This window comes from Somniosus microcephalus, chromosome 11, assembly GCF_052327205.1.
Source record: "Somniosus microcephalus isolate GS21.2 chromosome 11, FLI_Smic_1.0, whole genome shotgun sequence".
NCBI classification, from domain to species: Eukaryota; Metazoa; Chordata; class Chondrichthyes; order Squaliformes; family Somniosidae; genus Somniosus; species Somniosus microcephalus.
In genome coordinates this window covers 62,974,902-62,995,417 of record NC_140997.1, presented here as the reverse complement: position 1 = coordinate 62,995,417, position 20,516 = coordinate 62,974,902, and the positions used below count along the sequence as shown (strand labels likewise).

Sequence of the window (20,516 nt, the reverse complement as noted above, 5' to 3'; positions counted from 1 at the left end):
ATTGAGTCCATAAATGGACCAGCGAAATCAATGTGTACCTGTTGCCATGGAGATGAGGGCCACTCCCATGGATGTAGCGGGGCTGTGGTGGAGCGTTTTGGACCTTCTGGCATCCTGTGCATCTCTTGGTCATATCCTCGATTTCTTTATCGATTCCCGGCCACCACACAAATGCCCTGGCTAGGCTCTTCATTTTTACCCCTCCCAGATGACCCTCGTGAAGCTCATTGAGTACTCTATCTCTCAACTTGGGTGGAATTACCACTCGGGATCCACACATCAAGGTTCCCCGGCACACTGACAGCTGTTCCCTCCTTGGCGAGAATGCTGGCAACAGTGAGTCGCCATATGCTGGCCATCCCTTCACCATCAAATCATAGACCCGAGAGAGTGTCGGGTCATTTCGGGTTTCCTTCTCAATACTTGCGTTTGTAACAGGTAAACATTCGACTATGGTCGCATGGAATATCTCCACAGGGGCCACTGCAGATGCTTCTTCTGCCGTAGGCATCGGTAGGCGCGACAGCCCATCAGCGTTTCCATGTTGTTTCGTACTTTTGTACTCTAGGTCATACTGATGTGCCCCTAGAAAAAGATGACCATCTCTGCAGCCGTTGCGCCGTCATCACCGGAACGCCCTTCTTTGGGTTAAAAATTGAGACCAGGGGTTGATGATCAGTCAGTAGGGTGAATTTCTGCCCGTGCAGATAGTGATTGAACTTCTTCACCCCCCACACCAGGCTGAGGGCCTCCCTGTCAATCTGGGCGTAGTTACGCTCGGCTGAGGTTAGCGAGTGCGATGCAAAGGCTATTGGCCTCTCTGAACCGTCACGGAATTTGTGTGACAGCACCGCTCCAATGCCGTAAGGTGACGCATCACATGCCAACCGAATCGGTAGTGTTGGGTTGTAGTGGGCCAATACTTCTTTTGAAGTGATTTGGCATTTACATTCCTGAAAGGCACGCTTACACTCATCACTCCATTTCCATGTTACACCAGTTTGAAGGAGGGCGTTCAGTGGGTGCAGAATTGTAGATAAATTCGGCAAGAACTTATGGTAGTAGTTCACCAACCCGAGGAACGACCTCAGTTGCGACACATTTTCTGCTGCTGGAGCCTTGACTACAGCCTCAATCTTGTCCGGCGACTTATGCAACCCTTCCTCATCAATCATGTGGCCACAATACGAGATTTGTCTCCTGAAGAACTCGCATTTGGGACGGTTGGCTCGTAGCCCATATTCCTGCAATCTCGTAAGCACCTGCTCCAGGTTGGCAAGGTGTTCATTGTCATTTTCGCCCGTAACCAGGATGTCGTCCAAATAACACTGGGTCCCCGGGATCCCTTGCAGGATTTGTTCCATTGCCCTCTGCCACATAGCCGGGGCCGATGCTACCCCAAATACCAGTCGATTGTACTGGTAAAGGCCTTTGAGAGTGTTTATCGTGAGGTATTTCCTAGATGCTTCTTCCACCTCCATTTGTAGATACGCTTGAGCCAGGTCAATCTTTGTAAAACGTTTCCCTCCAGATAGTGAGGCGAAAATATCTTCTATCCGCGGAAGCAGATACTGTACTGTGTGCAGGACTGGGTTCACAGTCACCTTGAAGTCCCCACAGATGCGAACCTTCCTTGGCTCCCCAGGCGTGCTGCTGAATGCTTTCTTCATTACAGGAACGATGGGTGTGGCCCACTCGCTCCAGTCCACCTTAGACAGCACCCGCGAACGCTCCAGACTCTCCAGTTCAGCTTCCACAGCTGGGCGTATCGCGTATGGCACCGGTCTGGCCTTGAAAAATTTTGGGGTTGCGTTATCCTCAATCTATATGGTTGCCTTTACTCCTTTTAGAGTCCCAAGTCCTTGTTGGAACACCTCTTCTGCGTCAGATAGAATTTGTGACAGACGTCCAGGTGTGATGTCATCATCTTTTTTGTCAGTCACAGTTAGTGCCAGAATGGAATGCCAATCCAATTGTAGTCTTCGGGTCCATTCACGTCCCAATAATGGTGGTCCTCCATCTCGTAGTGTATACAAGTATAGTTTCTGTGTTTCCTTTCCGTTATATTCAACTGGCACTCTTATTTTTCCTCTGGGGTAGACCTTTTGCCCCGTGTATGTCTTCAATACAATGGACGTGTCCTTTAAGGGTATGTGTGAGAATAGCCGCTCATAGTCTCGTCGATTCATGACAGTTAGGGCTGATCCTGTGTCCAATTCCATCTTCACTGGGGACCCTGCTATCATGAGGGTGACCCAAATGTTTCGGTGATCTTCTTTTGCGATCACGTTGTGTAATTTTAAACAACTTAGTCGCCTGCTCCCAGAGTCCTTATCACTCTCCTGACCTTTGGAACTACTATCTGTCAGTTTCTTTACTTTCCTGTACTGTTCCTTAGTAGTTCTTGTCGTGTTGGTCTTCTTTCCCGACCTGCAGACTCTTGCTATATGTCCCATTTTCCCGCATTGCCTGCATATTTTGTCTTTAAACCAGCAGTCCTTCTGCTCATGGGTTGTTCTGCCGCAGCGATAGCACATTTCGGCTCCATACGCCATTTCGTTAGCGCTGTATTCTTGCGGTTTCTGTTGTATTTCCGCAGCTCCCCGTGCTGCTGCTTTGTAGGATACTGCCACGCTGAAAGCCTGTTCTAGCGTCAGGTCCTTTTTTGAAAGTAGTCGTTTCTGGGTTCCTTCACTCTGGAGCCCGCAGACAAACTTATCCCGTAAGATGTCTGCCAGTCCTGCTCCGAACTGGCAGTGCTTCGATAACTTGCGTAGTTCTGTAAGATAGTCAGCATTGCTCTCATCTTTGTGCTGGTTTCTTTTATGGAACTTGAATCTTTCTGCTATCAGCAGTGGTGTAGGGCTTAGGTGTTCCTGTAAGATATGAACAATCTCCTCAAAAGTTTTCTCCATTGGTTTAGCTGGGGTAATTAAATTCCGCAATAGGCCGTACGTATTCGCACCCATCAGATTTAATAATACCGACGCCCTCTTTCCATCGGCCACCTCATTTGCCTTGCAGTACACTTCGATTCTTTCTACATACGTGGTCCAGTCTTCTACCTCGTTGTCGAAAGCAGTGATACTGCCACTTTTCGGCATCTTGGGCGATTTAAAATGGCGCCTCCCGCGCTTTTGCTTCTTCCCCAATGGAATAAAATGGCGCCTCCCGCGCTTTTTCTTCTTCCCCAACGGGATAAAATGGCGCCTCCCGCGCTTTTGCTTCTTCCCTTACTACCACGCTGCTCCTAGCGTTCTACGGGGTAATGGCGGCGACCCGCAGCTTCGTCGCATCTCGCTTTCCTTCCCCCCCCATTTGGTTTCTCTCCGCTGTCCTGTTCTCGAGCACCGACCGCGCCCTGTGCGCTCCACCCTCTCTCTCTTGTTTTCTTTTCCCGGCGATGCTGCGCGGCCCGATTTGTAGAGCCACTCGATCGAGCTTGAGCCCGCCGCAGTCCGGAAAGGTCAGCGCGCTACCTGCTACCAGCACGATTCGCTGGAACCACAGTCTCTCCCGCAATTCTCCAAACACCGATGGATTCTTTGGGCGGTTGCCCTCGGTCGACGCCCATTGCTCAGACTACGACCTTCCAGGACCTTCCTTTCAGGCGAGATCCCCGTGAGATGATGCCACACTGCAGGTGAGTTCGAACTTACTCGTCGCCACTATAAAGTCCGCGCTTCAATCATACACGGAATTCGGGAGAACAGTTTAACAGGTACTTTACTGAACAAGTGGCAGCTTGAAACTGAAACTACAGAAGCCTGCTAGGGCCTTTTATACAGGGGTGGTCACTGCCGGTACTGCAGTCTAAGACCAGTTATTCCCTTAAAGGTACATACACAACACATAGAACCTAGATTTCTACCTGCTCTAAAGGTTTCGGTTGCAGTGTAGGGGAGTGATGGGACAGAAGTCCTCTGAAGATTGCATCTGTTTTTGGAAAACTATAGGTCCAATTTTAACTCCTGGCCAGTTTTCGATGGGTGAGTTGAGGTGTGAGTGAGAATCTCATCCGTTGCTCCAGAAATAAGGCGCGGTGTATTTTAACTCCAGGGCCTCATTTAAATACCACTACCGACTTCCCACCTGTTCTGACCGGGAAATCAGCAGGAAGAAGTGGAAATTCACGTGGCCCGGACGCCACCTGCCGACAGTATGTCGGTGGTGGGATCAGCTGCCGGGACTGTCCGGTGGAGGTCTTGCGATCAGGAAAGGGGTCAAGTCTACAGCAGGGGAGGGCTAAGCGTTCCTTGCGTGGGCCAGAGGAGCGCTGGCCCCACAAAGAAAGTAAAAAAAAGTTAAAAACCATACCTGCTTGGGCCTCTTCTGGCCATAGATCCTTTTTCCCCACTGTCTTTACACCTGGTGGGAAAGCCACTGAGTTAAAATTGCAGTCAGCTCCCGATATTGTCATCAGGGCCTGACATGCACAAGTAAAAAATGATCCCATTGGCTTTGGGCATTGTCCTTGCCGCCTGCTCAGTTGAGCAGGTTGAAATCGGGAAATGTAGTCTCCTGGTGACTCGAAGGCGAGTAAGTTTCCTGGGCCATTTTAAATGCCGTCCCACCTGGCTTTTGTTGTGTATGTACCTTTAAGAGAAGAACTGATTCTATACTGCAGTACCGGCAGCTGTATATAAAGCCATAGCAGGCTTCTGTATTTCAGTTTTAACTTACATTCTGTTCAGTAAATACCTGTTATTATTGTTCTCCTGCAGTCCATGTATTATTGCTACTCGGACACTACACTGGCGACGGGCAGGTTTGAACTCACCTGCAGTACTGCATCACCTCACGGGGATCTTTCCCTGAAGGGAAGCTTCTGGGAGGTCGAAGTCAGAGCAACGGGCGTTAACCGCGGGCAACCGCCCAGGAATCCATTGGAGTTCGGAGAGTTGCAGGGGAGGCTGTGGAGAGCTGGGCTTGGCTCCCCAGTCGAGGTGTTCCAGCAAATCGGGCTGGTAGCAGGTAGCGTGCTGAACCTTCCGGACTGCGGCGGGCTCGGGCTCGATCGAGCGGCTCTGAAAAAGGAGCCGTGCAGCGTCGTCAGGAGGAAAACAGAGAGAGAGAGGGTGGAGCACACAGGGCGCGGTCGGTGCTCAAGAACCGGGCAGCGTAGAGAAAATAAAACGAGTGGAAGGAAAAGTGAGACGCGCCGAAGCCGCGGGTCGCCGCCATTATCCTGTAGAATGCTAGGACTAGCGTGGCAGCAAGGGGAAGAAGGAAAAGCGCGGGAGGCGCCATTTTATTCCATTGGGGAAGAAGGAAAAGCGCGGGAGGCGCCATTTTAATCCATTGGGGAAGAAGAAAAAGCGCGGGAGGCGCCATTTTAAACCACCCAAGATGCCGAAGAGTGGCAGTATCACTGCTTTTGACAATGAGGTAGAAGACTGGACCACGTATGTGGAAAGAATTGAAGTGTACTGCAAGGCAAATGAGGTGGCCGATGGAAAGAAGGCGTCGGTATTATTAAATTTGATGGGCGCGAGAACGTACGGCCTATTGCGGAATTTAATTACCCCAGCTAAACCAATGGAGAAAAGTTTTGAAGAGATTGTTAATACCTTACAGGAACACCTAAACCCTACACCGCTGCTGATAGCAGAAAGATTCAAGTTCCATAAAAGAAACCAGCACAAAGATGAGAGCAATGCTGACTATCTTACGGAACTACGCAAGTTATCGAAGCACTGCCAGTTCAGAGCAGGGCCGGCAGACACCTTACGGGATAAGTTTGTCTGCGGGCTCCAGAGTGAAGGAACCCAGAAACGACTACTTTCGGAAAAGGACCTGATGCTAGAACAGGCTTTCAGCGTGGCAGTATCCTACGAAGCAGCAGCACGGGGAGCTGCGGAAATACAACAGAAACCACAAGAATACAGCGCTAATGAAATGGCGCATGGAGCAGAAAAGTGCTATCGCTGCGGCAGAACAATCCATGATCAGAAGGACTGCTGGTTTAAGGACAAAGTATGCAGGCAATGTGGGAAAATGGGACACATAGCAAGAGTCTGCAGGTCGGGAAAGAAAACCAACACTACAAGAACTACTAAGGAAAAGTACAAGAAAGTAAAGAAATTGACAGACAGTAGTTCGGAAAATCAGGAGAGTGATAAGGACTCCGGGAGCAGGAGACTAAGTTGTCTAAAGTTACACAACGTGATCGCAAAGGAGGATCACCGAACCATTTGGGTCACCCTCATGATAGCAGGGTCCCCAGTAAAGATGGAATTGGACACAGGATCAGCCCTAACTGTCATGAATCGACGAGACTATGAGCGGCTATTCCCATACATACCCTTGAAGGACACGTCCATTGTATTGAAGACATACACGGGGCAAAAAGTCTACCCCAGAGGAAAAATAAGGGTGCCAGTTGAATACAATGGCAAGGAAACACAGAAACTGTATCTATATATACTACCAGATGGAGGACCACCATTATTGGGGCGTGAATGGATCTGAAAAATACAATTGGATTGGCATTCCATTCAGGCGCTAACTGTGACTGATAAAAAGGATGATGACGTCACACCTGGACGACTGTCAAAGATTCTAACTGACGCAAAAGAGGTGTTCCAACAAGGACTTGGGACTCTAAAAGGAGTAACGGCAACGATAAAAATCGAAGATAACGCAAACCCCAAATTTTTAAGGCCAGACCGGTACCTTACGCGATCTGCCCAGCTGTTGAAGCAGAGCTGGAGAGTCTGGAGCGTTCGGGTGTGCTGTTCAAGGTGGACTGGAGCGAGTGGGCCACACCCATCGTTCCTGTAATGAAGAAAGCATTCAGCAGCACGCCTGGGGAACCAAAGAAGGTTCGCATCTGTGGGGACTTCAAGGTAACTGTGAACCCAGTCCTGCACACAGTACAATATCCACTTCCACAGATAGAAGATATTTTTGCCTCACTATCTGGAGGGAAACGCTTTACAAAGATTGACCTGGCCCAAGCGTATCTACAAATGGAGGTGGAAGAAGCATCTAGGAAATACCTCACGATAAACACTCACAAAGGCCTTTACCAATACAATCGACTGGTATTCGGGGAAGCATCAGCCCCGGCTATTTGGCAGAGGGCGATGGAACAAGTCCTGCAAGGGATCCCGGGGACCCAGTGTTATTTGGACGACATCCTGGTTACGGGCGAAAATGAGAGTGAACACCTTGCCAACCTGGAGCAGGTGCTCACGAGATTACAGGAATATGGGCTACGAGCCAACCGCCCAAATGCGAGTTCTTCAGGAGACAAATCTCGTATTGTGGCCACATGATTGATGAGGAAGGGTTGCATAAATCGCCGGACAAGATTGAGGCTGTAGTCAAGGCTCCAGCACCGGAAAATGTGTCGCAACTGAGGTCGTTCCTCGGGTTGGTGAACTACTACCATAAGTTCTTGCCGAATTTATCTACAATTCTGCACCCACTGAACGCTCTGCTGCTAAACTGGAGTAACATGGAAATGGAGTGATGAGTGTAAGCATGCCTTTCAGAAATATAAATGCCTAATCACTTCAAAAGAAGTATTGGCCCACTACAATCCAACACTACCGATTTGGTTAGCATGTGATGCGTCTCCCTATGGCATTGGAGCGGTGCTGTCACACAAATTCCTTGACGGTACAGAGAGGCCAATAGCGTTTGCGTCGCGCTCGTTAACCTCAGCCGAGCGTAACTACACCCAGATTGACAGGGAGGCCCTCAGCCTGGTGTGGGGGATGAAGAAGTTCAATCACTATCTGCATGGGCAGAAATTCACCCTACTGACTGATCATCAGCCCCTGGTCTCCATTTTTAACCCAAAGAAGGGCGTTCCGGTGATGACGGCGCAACGGCTGCAAAGATGGTCACTTTTTCTAGGGGCACATCAGTACGACACAGAGTACAAGGGTACGAAACAGCATGGAAGCGCTGATGGGCTGTTGCGCCTACCGTTGCCTACAGTAGAGGAAGCACCTGCAGTGGACCCTGTTGAGGTATTCCATGCAACCATAGTCGAATGTTTACCTGTTACAAACTCAAGTATAGAGAAGGAAACCCGAAATGACCCGACACTCTCTCGGGTCTATGATTTGACGGTGAAGGCCAGCACATGGCGACTCACTGTTGCCAGCATTCTCGCCAAGGAGAGAACAGCTGTCAGTGTGCCGGGGGACCTTGATGTGTGGATCCCGAGTGGTAATTCCACCCAAGTTGAGAGATAGAGTGCTCAATGAGCTTCATGAGGGTCATCTGGGAGGGGTAAAAATGAAGAGCCTAGCCAGGGCGTTTGTGTGGTGGCCGGGAAACGATAAAGAAATCGAGGATATGACCAGGAGATGCACAGAATGCCAGAAGGTCCAAAACGCTCCACCACAGGCCCTGCTACATCCATGGGAGTGGCCCTCATCTCCATGGCAACGGGTACACATTGATTTTGCTGGTCCATTTATGGACTCAATGTTCCTAATCGCTGTGGACGCCCATTCAAAATGGCCAGAGGTCATCAAAATGTCCTCCACCACCACGGAGAAAACTATTGCAGTCCAACGGACCATCTTCGCCAGGAATGGCTTGTCAGAACAGATTGCTCCGACAATGGGCCACAGTTTGTGTCAGAGGATTTCCGGAGGTTTCTGAGGAATAATGGGGTGAAGCATTACACATCTGCCCCATATCATCCAGCCACAAATGGATTGGCTGAGAGGTTTGTTCAGACCTTTAAAAAGGCCATAAAGGCAATGCATAATGACGACATACCACTACAACACAAGGTGGATAATTTCTTGTTTGCTTACCGGAATGCGACACATGCAGTCACCAACCAAGCTCCAGCCATAATGTTCTTCAACCGAAGGCTAAGATGTCACCTGGATTTGCTCAATCCAAACATAAGACGAGATGTTGAGGATAAGCAATTCCAGCACATAAATGAGAAGCCAACCAGGAGCTTCAAGATAGGGCAACTAGTCTTGGCCCGCAACTACCGAACAGAAAAATGGCAGCCAGGAACGATATGCACACAGCAGGGACCACTAATGTACACAGTGGATGTTGGAGAGAGCATTGTGAGACGCCATGCTGACCAGATTCTAAAGTCACAGGAACAAGCCAAACCCATACCACGAGCAGGTGCACCTGGTAATCAACCCGAAGTACAGATTGCGTCTACCTCAGAAGCAGTGGTATTGGAAGCTAACGAACCAACCAATGACAATGAGCCAGAATCAACTCCGCCGCAAGAATAGGATACTCGAGAAAGGCACTATCCAGTCAGGATCAGGAAGCCTCCTCAAAGACTGAACTTATAAATGATTATTTCAGTTGATGTATATAGTACAGAGAAAATTGTAATTGTAATTAGTTATTATTTAGTTGTTAAATGAATGTTATGTACTGTTTATCTAAAAGGGAAGGAATTGTTGTGTATTTACCTTTAAGAGAAGAACTGATTCTATACTGCAGTACTGGCAGTGACCACCCCTGTATATAAAGCCATAGCAGGCTTCTGTATTTCAGTTTTAACTTACACTCTGTTCAGTAAATACCTGTTATTATTGTTCTCCTGCAGTCCATGTATTATTGCTACTCGGACACTGCAGTTTTCACTGGGTAGTTAGTGTTAAAATCACCCCCTGACTTTCCCCTTCATCCAATGATTTATTTTAAAACATGATAAAATATCTCAGCTCTAAAGAAATCCAGATGTTCTCATCACTTGTCCACAAAAGCATAGAATGATTGTTGATGAAGGAAAATGGTTCCATACTCAAATCTAAAATGATTTAAGGGGTAATATTATTAAGATAAAGTGTGCTAAAAAAATGCATTGTGGATGATATGTGGATAGGTGATGTAATGAAATAATTGCCCTATTGAATCTGCCTCCACTAAGTTACTATTGTTATTTTGTCTACATTTTAAAATTTCAAAAATATAATGTCTATCTTTTGTTATAGCCACATCTTTAAATAAAATCATTCTGTTTAAATACATTATTAACATAATACCCATAGAATTTATTGTACACCCTTGATTGAAGAGGATTTTTTTTTAAATTTGCATTACAAAGATGTTTGTAATAGTAAAATAGGTCCAATGAAAATTGCCTCTGACATTCCTATTATTTTTCTTAAAATCTCAGCTGAAATACGAGCCATTGTAAAGTGTGGTATGGTGCACTGACTGACACACAACAATGTCCTCTAATATGTTATTGCTTAGTCCGCGCATGAAATATTAAAACCCAGTCATATCATCTGGAGACTTGTGGAGGGTCACCTCAGCCTGTCTGCAAACCTTCTGCCAAAACCCTTTCCTTGGGGTGTAATTAAATGAGGGCAAAAAGGTAAGAACCTGTTAGTGGCTTTGCATTACCCATCAGGGACTGAATGAGTTATCACAGGCCAGACAGATGTATTAATAACAGCAGGTGCCTGACTCAGGTGTTCTTCTTGGCAGGACCACAAAATCAATGTAACTTCAGTGGCTCTCAGCTCGAGCCTGCCGTCTGATCATATTATAGGACTACCCCCCACCCCCGTAGGAAAATGTAGGAACACAATACATACCAGCACGCAGTCTCATTGATGAACAATGAGAGCAGAAAAAGGCAAGAAAAGTGCACAATGCCCTGGTCAGAATGACAATTGTGCGTGTACTGTACTTACTTTCTCGCGGCTGTCAATGGAAACGTGAATTGTATTCCAGTCACCTCCATGACCTAAGCAGCCAACACATAAGAGGTCCTGGCTAAAATGAAATTAAAAATTAAAACCCAAACAAAATCTCATTGATTTATTGCAAATGTCCGCACAGGATGTGTTATAAAAACATACTACTGAAGAAAAGCGGTCAGGGAGGATGCTACTGCGCTTATGCCCAGGATTTTCTCTTACTCCCAACACTACAACTCAGTCAATAATCTCTCGCTGAGGCTACCTAAAAAGTTGGAGGAAAAATCACTAACACTCTCTGGGTAATTTTTAATGTTGGCCCAAACGGGCAGGAGATTGGTGGTGCGTCAAAGGTGCCTGCCCACAGTCACCGTTCGGAGGCCCAAACCATTTTCAGGTTCGCGCCTAATTTGAATTTAACTGGTGAGCTGCGGGTGATGTCAGGCGCCCGGCTGGTGAGTTTTGAACGGCTGAAAATGGGCTGGCTTCTACAGAAATCCTAAAAGGTGTCAGCTTTGGCTCAGTGGTAGCACCCTCGCCTCTGAGTCAGCAGGGCCAAGTCCCACTCCAGATTCTTGAGCACATAATCCAGATTGACCCTCCAGTGCAGTGCTGAGGGAATGCAGCACTGTCAGAGGTGCCGTCTTTCAGATTAGAAGTTAGACCGAGGCCCCATCTGCCCTCTCAGGTGGATGTAAACGGGCCCCTTAGCTACAAGGACAGGTTGGAGAAGCTGGATTTGTTTTCATTAGAGCAAAGGAGGTTGAGGGGTGATTTGATAGAGGTGTACAAGATTATGACGGGTTTGGATAGGTTAGACGGGGAAAGGCTGTTCCCACTAGTTGATGGTACGAGAACTAGGGGACACAGATTTAAGGTTTTGGGCAAGAGATACAGGGAGGACGTGGGGAAAAGTTTTTTTACGCAGCATGTGGTGAGGACCTGGACCTCGCTGCTGACGGAAGTGATGGAAGCGGACACACTCAATGTTTTCAAGGGAAGACTGGATAGGCACTTGAGGGAAATAAACTTGCAGGGCTACGGGGATAGAGCGGGGGAATGGGACTGACTGGATTGCTCTACAGAGAACTGGCAGGGACTCAATGGGCCGAATGGCCTCCTTCTGTGTCGTTATGACTCTATGGGCAGGATTTTCATTGGGCCGTGGAGGTGGGATTGGAGGTGTGTGGGGGGGTTAAAATCCCGAAATCGGGGCGCACGGACACATCCCGCCCCCAACCCGCCTACATGCCAGTTTCAAATGAGGCGGGGTACCCGACCCGCACTGGGACCCGCCTCCCCAAGGCAGGAAGGGGATTAGTGCTAATTAACTGCCTGTTAATAGGTAGTTAACAGGCAGTTTTTAGCCTAATCCCTATTTTCATTGTTGACATGTGGGATTCCCGACGGCTCCAAACCATGCCAAGTTAGCAAGGCGGGCTGTCGGGATGAAGGGCTTGGAGGGGTCGAGATGTCCAGTGTTCAGGTGAGTGAGTGCAGAGGTAAGCGTGTTTGGTGTGTTTAAAGTGTTTAAATAAGTTTTACTTACATTTACATACCTTTACAGCCTTCCTTCCCTCAGGTCTCGGGAGTCCCTCATCTCACCGGCACAGAGAGCAGAATGGCCGCGATCTGTCAAAAGTCCCAGCATTCAGCTTTCTGTTCCGGGGAGATCTCTAAATCATCCTGAGAGGAAGGAATTAACTTGGAGTACAGATTGTCAGTGTTTGACAGCTTCAAACAGCTGTCGAATGTTGATATTTCATCTGTCAAAAGGTCTTGACAGATGAAATATCAGTCTGTGACGTCACCTGTTGCCGGGTGGCCCTTAATTGGACTGCTGAGCCCGCTGGGTGGGCGCAACAAGGTCAATCAAGTCAAAATCGCGTGGGTTGGCTAGAACTCGATGGAGGCGGGACTACAACCCCAAAAATTGTAGTCCCGCCTCCTACCCGACTCCTCAATGAAAATCCAGCCCTATGACTCTCTATGATACTATTTGAAGAAGAGCAGAGGAGTTCTCCCCGGTGTCCTGGCCAATATTTATCCCTCAGCCAACATCACTAAAAGAGATTATCTGGTCATTATCTCATTGCTGTTTGTGTGAGCTTGCTGTGTGCAAATTGGCTGCTGCATTTCCTACATTACAACAGTGACTACGCTTCCTACATTGGCTGTAAAGCACTTTGGGATGTCCTGAGGTCGTGAAAGGGGCTGTGTAAATGCAAGTCCTTTCTTTTCCTTAAAACCCCCCAAAACTTACCTTTTCCTGAGCAGCTTGCAGTGCCCCTGCTTAGGCTGCTCAGTACTTAGTACAACTGAGCCTAGCGTGCAGGGTGCACGGTCTGCCCCTTTGTACATGAAAATTGCAATCGAGTTTCAACAATTGGCGTGGGACCATCATTTTCCTATTTAAATGGCCTTCCATCTGTGTTGGGCAAGAGTGCTGGGTGCCCATTTAAAAGCCTGCCTGATAATTGAATCAGACGGGCCTTGGTTGTCAAAGGGATGTCCAAGGTACCCACTTGATCATCCTCTGCTGGTCGCCCATTTTTCAGGTAAGAAACGGGTGGCCAGCATTTCAAAATCACCCCCCCTGGGTCTTTTATGCCTGCAGTCTTTCTTTAGTAAAAAGTCATCATCTGTTTAATAATCTATTAATAAATATGCTTTTGGTGGGTGGTCTATTCTTTTACAGTTTTTTCTATATAAAATTCTGTTGCTGTAATCTAGTGCAACACATGCAATGTATAATGATCTAATTAGAGATGTGCATGGTTGAGTGAATCTAAATTTGGAATTCATATTCAAAGCTGTTCTTTTTCTTTATCTTTGAATTCAAATTAATCCAGCAACTTTCGACAGTGAAACTTAACATTTTTGGATCTTTCCACACTTGTGCTTAACATGGAGTTTCATTTTCCTGAAGCATTTGGCATCTGGGTCGATTTTAACAGTTACCACTGGGCAGGGAACAGGAGACGGAGCATCGATTCCGCCCCCCACCCCGCCACCTCCCCACCCTTTCACACCCCACCCGATTTCTCTTGCTGCAATGGAAAGGAAAGTCAGGCGAAGTGTAAAACGGGCGGCCGACCCACTGCTGCCCATTCCCCCACCCCGGCTCCGACGGGAACGGTTAAAATCGATCCCGTCTGATTTGATCCAAATTCAACAAAGTCTGATAACTCTAAATACAAGCAAATTGCTTACAACTGGATGAATTCACATTTTCTAACACCTTCATTGGTTAACTGGTGGGTGTGTTCGACCTAAAAGTAATCCTTCCCTGGTGTGCTTTCCATAGCTCGCCAAAAGGTACCAGAGTTTGGCAATGTTGAAGTATTTTAACGTGATACTCCATTTGATTTTTGAAAGCTTGATATTCAAAGGAAAAAAAAAAATCTTCAGCGAAAGGCATTCATGCATATTCTTAGCAAATACACGTTGGAAGACCTCATTTTGCAGTTGCTGACAGTTAAATATGTCAACATATTTCCTCGTAGATTCTTATGGTGTTATTTAGCTGCCTCATTTGACATTAATATGAATTAGCCAGCATTCCTCTCTGCTGCCCTGGGACTATTAGTGTCAATGTAATGTTAGCTGTAATTATGATATATTATAAGACAGGCAGCTTTTTTGCATATTGTTCCCATTCCTGGAAATTAGTTGGAAGGTGGGAATCACACGTTCCCTAATTAACACTTCGTTTCTGTGGTTACTAATAAGTCTGTCGCTGTTACTCCTTCAGGCTTCCTTGTCGGATTCAGTTCACACAATAAATTCTACTGGGTAAACTCGACTTTGGAAGTCGGCTTTAATTAAGAAGCTGATGACACTGGACTCATTCTAATTTTACAGTGAATATACTTTCTTTCCTTCTGAACATTAGTGGTAGGGAAAATGATGTACCCTTCGACGTTAGAAGTCGCACTCTTCAATTAAGCCTGAAGGAAAAGGTTTGGTGTCTTAAGAATAATTCATGAGCACAGTCAGTAATGTGAAGAGTCTTAACAATGAAACGCATAATAACTTCGGCCTAATTCTTCACATAACCTTTTAAAGAGTCCGTTGCACTATTTCTACATCTTGCTGTTTAATATTTTTCTAATTTTTCATGGGTTAAAAAACCCCAATATATTCAGTATATATCTATACATTGGCTTATTCGTGAGTTGCATTGGTTATCCAGAAAATAATTTTTAGATCAAAAGTAGCTATATTTCTTAAAAATTACAAAAATTCTACCTTTAAATATGATTGTAATTAAACCTATGTGAATGGTCATTAAAATGTCCTTGAAGATCATGTTTTCAAGTTATAAAAATTAATGAGTGTTTTCAACTATAATTATGGCCCTGGTTAGAACTCATGGATGATAATCCTGCTACTTCACATTTGAATATTTACTCTCTAAAGCACATCTCCAATTCATCTTCTTCATCTTTAAATACTATCGGGGAAAAATTGGGTTGCTTTGCACCTCCCGTTAATGCCCTAACAGGGCGCTAAAGGGGAGGAAAGCAATTAGCGCCTGGGCGCGGCGCCGCCCACGCCTCCCGCGAAATTCAGCAGGTGGTTAGTGGCGGTGCTAACCGGTAGCGCCCCATGGCACTGCACCGCCGGTGATGACATCATTGCCATGCTCAGCACCCTGCTCGCACCCCGGCCGCGATCTTCGGGAGTGCCTCCTGACTTACCACCGGATGCTATGTCTAACGGGGTCAGGGGGGCCTACCTGCAGCCATGGAGATGCTGTTTAAAGTCAAGGTGTGGGGTGGCCTTTTTTGTTGCTGGCCACCTGCCAGCACCTGCTTGCGCTCCTGTCCCCAGCCTCCTGAACCGCCCTTCCTGCAGAGTGCCGGCTGCGCTCCAAGAGCCCGGCACTTCTCTTGATGCCCCTCCCCTTTAAGAAGGGGAGGAAGGCTTGCAATACTGCGGCGCGACGTGCCGCAGTGCATGGCACTGCGGCACGTAGCGCCGCGATATTGACTCACAGCACCCCAAGAGGGATGCGGAGCACTTCCAGTAGCGCCCCACTTCCCTCTTGGGGTGCAACCACTCAATTTCCGGCGCAGGGGCGGTAATTTTTCCGGGGCGCTAAAAGTAGCACCCCGGCGAAGCTATCACCCCAAATGGGGCGCTACTCAATTTTTAGCCCTATGTTAACAAAGCAAACAAGGTTTGCGTACAGGAGACACCTATTCCATTGCTGAAAAGAGCATAAAAGGGGAGATTTTCCTGGATCTGCGGCCAGATGATATTCTGAGGTTGGCGTGAAGCCATATTACTGGGACAGTGCAGATAGAGTTTTACATCAAAGACAAAAACTAAAAAAATGTTCCATTACTGGATTGCCTGAGGGAAGTGGATATCAGAATATCGAGTGGATTAGACTGGATGCCTAGAAGCGTACCCGTCCAATTTTTCAATATGCACTGTGCCCAGGTGATCCACTGCATTTGGGCACAGAGCCAGGTAAATCACTCCTTAATAGCACTCTAATAATGACAACATTAAGGGGATTCCCAGAATGTTCACTACCAACCGTTGATAAGAGTTGGCCTCTTTCTAGACTATGGTTGTCTACTTAGTCTTCCCTCAGTCCATGCTGGATTTTTGTTGTGCACTCAACAGATCCAGAAACAGTCCATTTACACTCATGTCAAAGTCTGTTTTATTTTTCCTCTATAACATTAATGCATTTTTGGATGAAGTGGGTGCCTTTTCAAGGTACATTGGTGGTGAAATTGGTGCTCAGTGGCAGCGTGAAATGGGCGGCAGTGAATTGGCAGCCCATGTTACACCTCGACCAATTTTCTTTTACATTGACTTCAATACAAAAGGAAATCAAGTGGGGTGTAAAACGGGCTACTAATTTCCTATCGCCCATTTTAGAAGTAAGATTTCACTCACCCCCCACCCCCATCAGCCCCATCAATTTCACCCCCATTGTCCTTTCACCTCTTGGGACTGATTTAAATCTAGCCCAGATGATGGGATTAAAGTCCCCTCACCCTGATAGCTGAAGCATCCTATGTGAATTGAATTTGGGAAAGTCGCAACTATTTCCTAGTTGGCAAAAATGCACAGAACAAAACTGCTCATAACTCAGCATCAATTGTGATTAAATTGACAATCTCACTCAGAGAGACCCCATAATAGATGGTGTGGGCAATGGAAACATCACACTATTGCAGTAAGAGAATGATTGTCTATGGTTAAGGTGAAACCACTTTACTGGGGCCAGGTGGAGAGGTTTTTACATTAAATACAAAAACTTGAAAAATGTTCCATTTCTGAGCAGTCCTGCTTCTCACCTTCACAAGTACAAAATTAACCTCTGTGGTAACAATTTATTTTTTTAATGGATGTCATCCAGGCTGACTGATAGACTACAATGGAAATACTGAAGATAATTAAAAACTAACCACCTAGAACACATCGAGGGGTGAGTACTTTACAATCAAAGTACCAACTCATACAGTTAGTTACCTTCTCCTTCAGGTTTTCAGATTAGCAGAAAGGTCACTTGCCAAAGTAGAGGGTTTTAGGCACTTTTACATTGATAGTTTGTCATTGATGAGCACATCATACTTCCACAGCAGCATAATATAAAACAGGTGAACTCCAGGCCCCCAATGGGCCTACCTTCTTATGGATTCTCAGGGTGAAAGTTTGGAAAATATGCACCTCTTTTATCAGTCCTCCAACAGTGGGCTGGAGGGGTATAGGAGAGGGGTGTAGAAAGTGGAGCGTGGCACTCAGGGGTTGTGGGTCTCTGGCTGACTTTCATGTCTCCATAGTAACAAAAGAAATGTGCATGTTGTTTGTGCCTGGCTAAACAGTGCACGAGGCAGACAGCAGCAGGTGTGAGTGACTTGTTAACTTTAAACACACTGTTAACTGTAGCTCCCTGTGGGTTTCTCCAACACTGGCATGGAACCTTTAGACCTGACCCTGCTGCCTTTATATTGCACACTGTTCAGGGAACTGTGAACCAAAAATTGTGTTTTGCATAATGTGAGTTTTTTTTGACATACAATATTATTTATGCAGTATGAAATAAATTTAATATTTTGGTCATCCCATACAAACTGTTGTTGTGAGAAATCCCTATTGACAACACAGCTGCATCATTGCTTATGTTAGTTTAGTTTGGGAGATGCCAATTATATTTAGCTACATAATGCCAGCTAATATGATTTAACTGATTTATTCTCACACACGATTGACTTTTCATTTTGAAGGCTCAAGCAGCTGATCTGTGTCACCAACCTACACAAGCATGGTGACTGGTCGTCACAGGTTGTGAAGGAGTATACAATTACTGTGTGAACACACAGAAGTGATTAATAACCTCAACAATATATATCGTTTTAAAAGCCTAAAGAAAATAGTTAACAGCAGTGCAACAGGAGAATTTTAAACACTGGCTATAGCTCATTTCATATTCCCGCTGTCTAACTTGGCACAACTACTGTATATTTCAAATCCTTCCGGAGGATCTTTGATGAGTGGATCAAAACATGAGCTCGCACTATTTGAAATTCAATAGCCCAACTATTATTTTGGTACAAAAGCAAAATACTGCAGATGCTGGAAATCTGAAATAAAAATAGAAAATGCTGGAAATGCTCAGCAGCTCAGGCAGCAACTGTGGAGAGAGAAACCGAGTTATTATTATTTTGGTAGCCTGTGGATAAGGACTGACAGAGTATTGGGTTATTTATAAATACTGTTGGCAAAGTAGAAAAACACACACACACGATGAGAATAATTACATCATTAATAAACCACCAAATGACAGTCTTTAAATGTTGTAGTGTGGTTCTCAAAATACTGATGAGTTGTTGGATTTTAATTATCTTTGTTATCTTTGAAAATGTATTAAGGGAATCATTTTCACTATGAGTTAATTTACAATATTCCTCCTCCTCCAATTTTTTTCCCTCTCTCTTAAAGGTGTTAACTTATGCTGGGGTACAGTTACACAGGTGCTGGCAACAACAAAAACTTGCATTTATACTGCACCTTCAACATAGTAAAACGTCCCAAAGTGCTTTACAGGAGTATAATCAGACAAAAATTGACACCAAGCCAAAGACATATGAGGGCGATTTTGTGAATGGGGGCGTGTTGGAGGCGGGACTGCTGCTTGTCAGGCCAATCTCCCACCTCCATCAATTTGTGGCCAACCCACGCTATTTTCCCTTGATTGACCTTGTTAAGCCTGCCCAGCGGGCTTAGCAGGTCAATTAAGGGAAAGCCGGATGCAGAGCACGTCAACGTATGACGCTTCATCTGTCAAAAATTTTTGACAGGTGAATTGTCATCGTTTGACAGCTCTGTGAAGCTGTCAAACTGTGACATTCTCTGCAGTTTGATGAGGTCTTGAATACAGAATTGAGATGATTGTTGCATCTGTGAATGCAACGGCCATCTGTCAATCCCAACGCGGAGGTCCGAGACTCTCCGCATACAAACCGACTGAAGCCTGCAGGGAGAAACAAAGGTAAGTGCACTTTTAAAAACACTTTGCACTTACCTCAGATGCTCACCTCTACACTCTTCCACCCATCACTTACCTTCACACCACACTTTTGCACCCTGCCCGACCCCCGCAGACCCAGTACGCGCCTCGCCTCGCTGGCATGTTTTGGAGCCTTCGGGAAGCCCGCACTTGTGAGGGCAAAAAGGGGATAATCCTATTTTCTGCCTGTTAACTACCTGTTAACAGGCAGTTAATAGGCTTGAATCTCTTCCTGCCTCCAAGGAGACGGGACCCGGCGCGGAACAGCTACCCACCTCCTGGGAAGATGGCATGGAGGTGGGTTGGTGGCAGGTTGGGCACCCGCCCTCAAATTCTGCCACTTTCCCAGCAGTCCTACCTCCATACCCACCTCCTCGGGGCTGGCAAAATTGCCCCCCCTGGGAGAGGTGACCAAAAGCTTGATTAATGAGGTAGATTTTAACGAGCGTCTTAGAGAGAGGTGGAGAGGCAAAGAGATTTGGGGAGGGAATTCCAGAGCTTAGGGCCGAGACAGCTAAAGGCTCGGCCGCCAATGGTGGGACGAAGGAAATGGGGGATGCTCAAGAGGCCAGAGTTGGAGGAGTGCAGAGTTCTTGGAGAGTTGTAGGGCTGTCAGAGGTTACAGAAATTGTGAGCGCAGGCTAGAAAAAAATCACACAGATAAGTTGGGGCATGACTGTGAACGGATTTGAAAATGAGAACAAGGGTCTTCAAGTGAATGTGCTGGGGACAGAAAGCCAGTAGAACGTGGTAAAGACACAAATGGGCCGGAATTTTACCGGCGCTTAGAGTACGGGTTTAGAGGCGGGTCCGCTGTCAAATTACAAAGATTGACAGTGGGTCGGTATCCCGCTGTAAATCCGCCTCCTCGCCAGTTTCCCAAGTGTCAGGCCTGTCATTCCTGAACAGACCCGACACTAAGCGGTGGATCAGCCAATTTAGATAGTTTAAAGCTTATTAAAAGGTAGTTAAGAAACATTTTCCCATGTACTTACCATTTTGCCAGGTTTTCAATGAGGTTCCCAGAGAGCAGGTATCACATCAGGTAAGTAGGTCAGGTTCTCAATGACTCTCCATTGCTGTGAATAGGTGACAGCTGCAAAAGTGGTCTAAAACCTACCATTTCACAGCTGTACACTTCCCAATCTTAGAAGCTGGAGCCTTCATGATTTGGAACCCACTTTTGAGCTTTATGCAGTTTGGAAATGTTTGGAGTAAACTCACTATCCACTCTCACATCCTTGGAGCAAGCTCTCTCACCATTGACAGATCGCTTCTGTCATCTCAACTTCAGCTGCCATCTATTCCAGCAACATCAA

The 20,516-nt window shown here is 46.4% G+C and overlaps 1 protein-coding gene across 3 annotated transcripts in view; it reads right to left on the bottom strand.

The window, feature by feature from the left end:
* LOC147110627 (protein NYNRIN-like) overlaps positions 1-17,498 on the bottom strand; it is a 32,514-nt gene extending 15,016 nt beyond the window's left edge. For 2 of the 3 annotated variants that reach the window (XM_086000808.1, XM_086000809.1), the window contains exons 1-2: positions 17,160-17,494; positions 10,656-10,737 (exon numbers count right to left, since the gene is read on the bottom strand). The gene's annotated coding sequence lies outside the window, so the exon portion shown is untranslated. Of the gene's footprint in view, positions 1-10,655; positions 10,738-17,159 lie in introns of all 3 variants that reach the window. The other variant, XM_086000810.1, reaches the window with a different exon arrangement.
* Between the last annotated feature and the right edge of the window lie 3,018 nt (positions 17,499-20,516).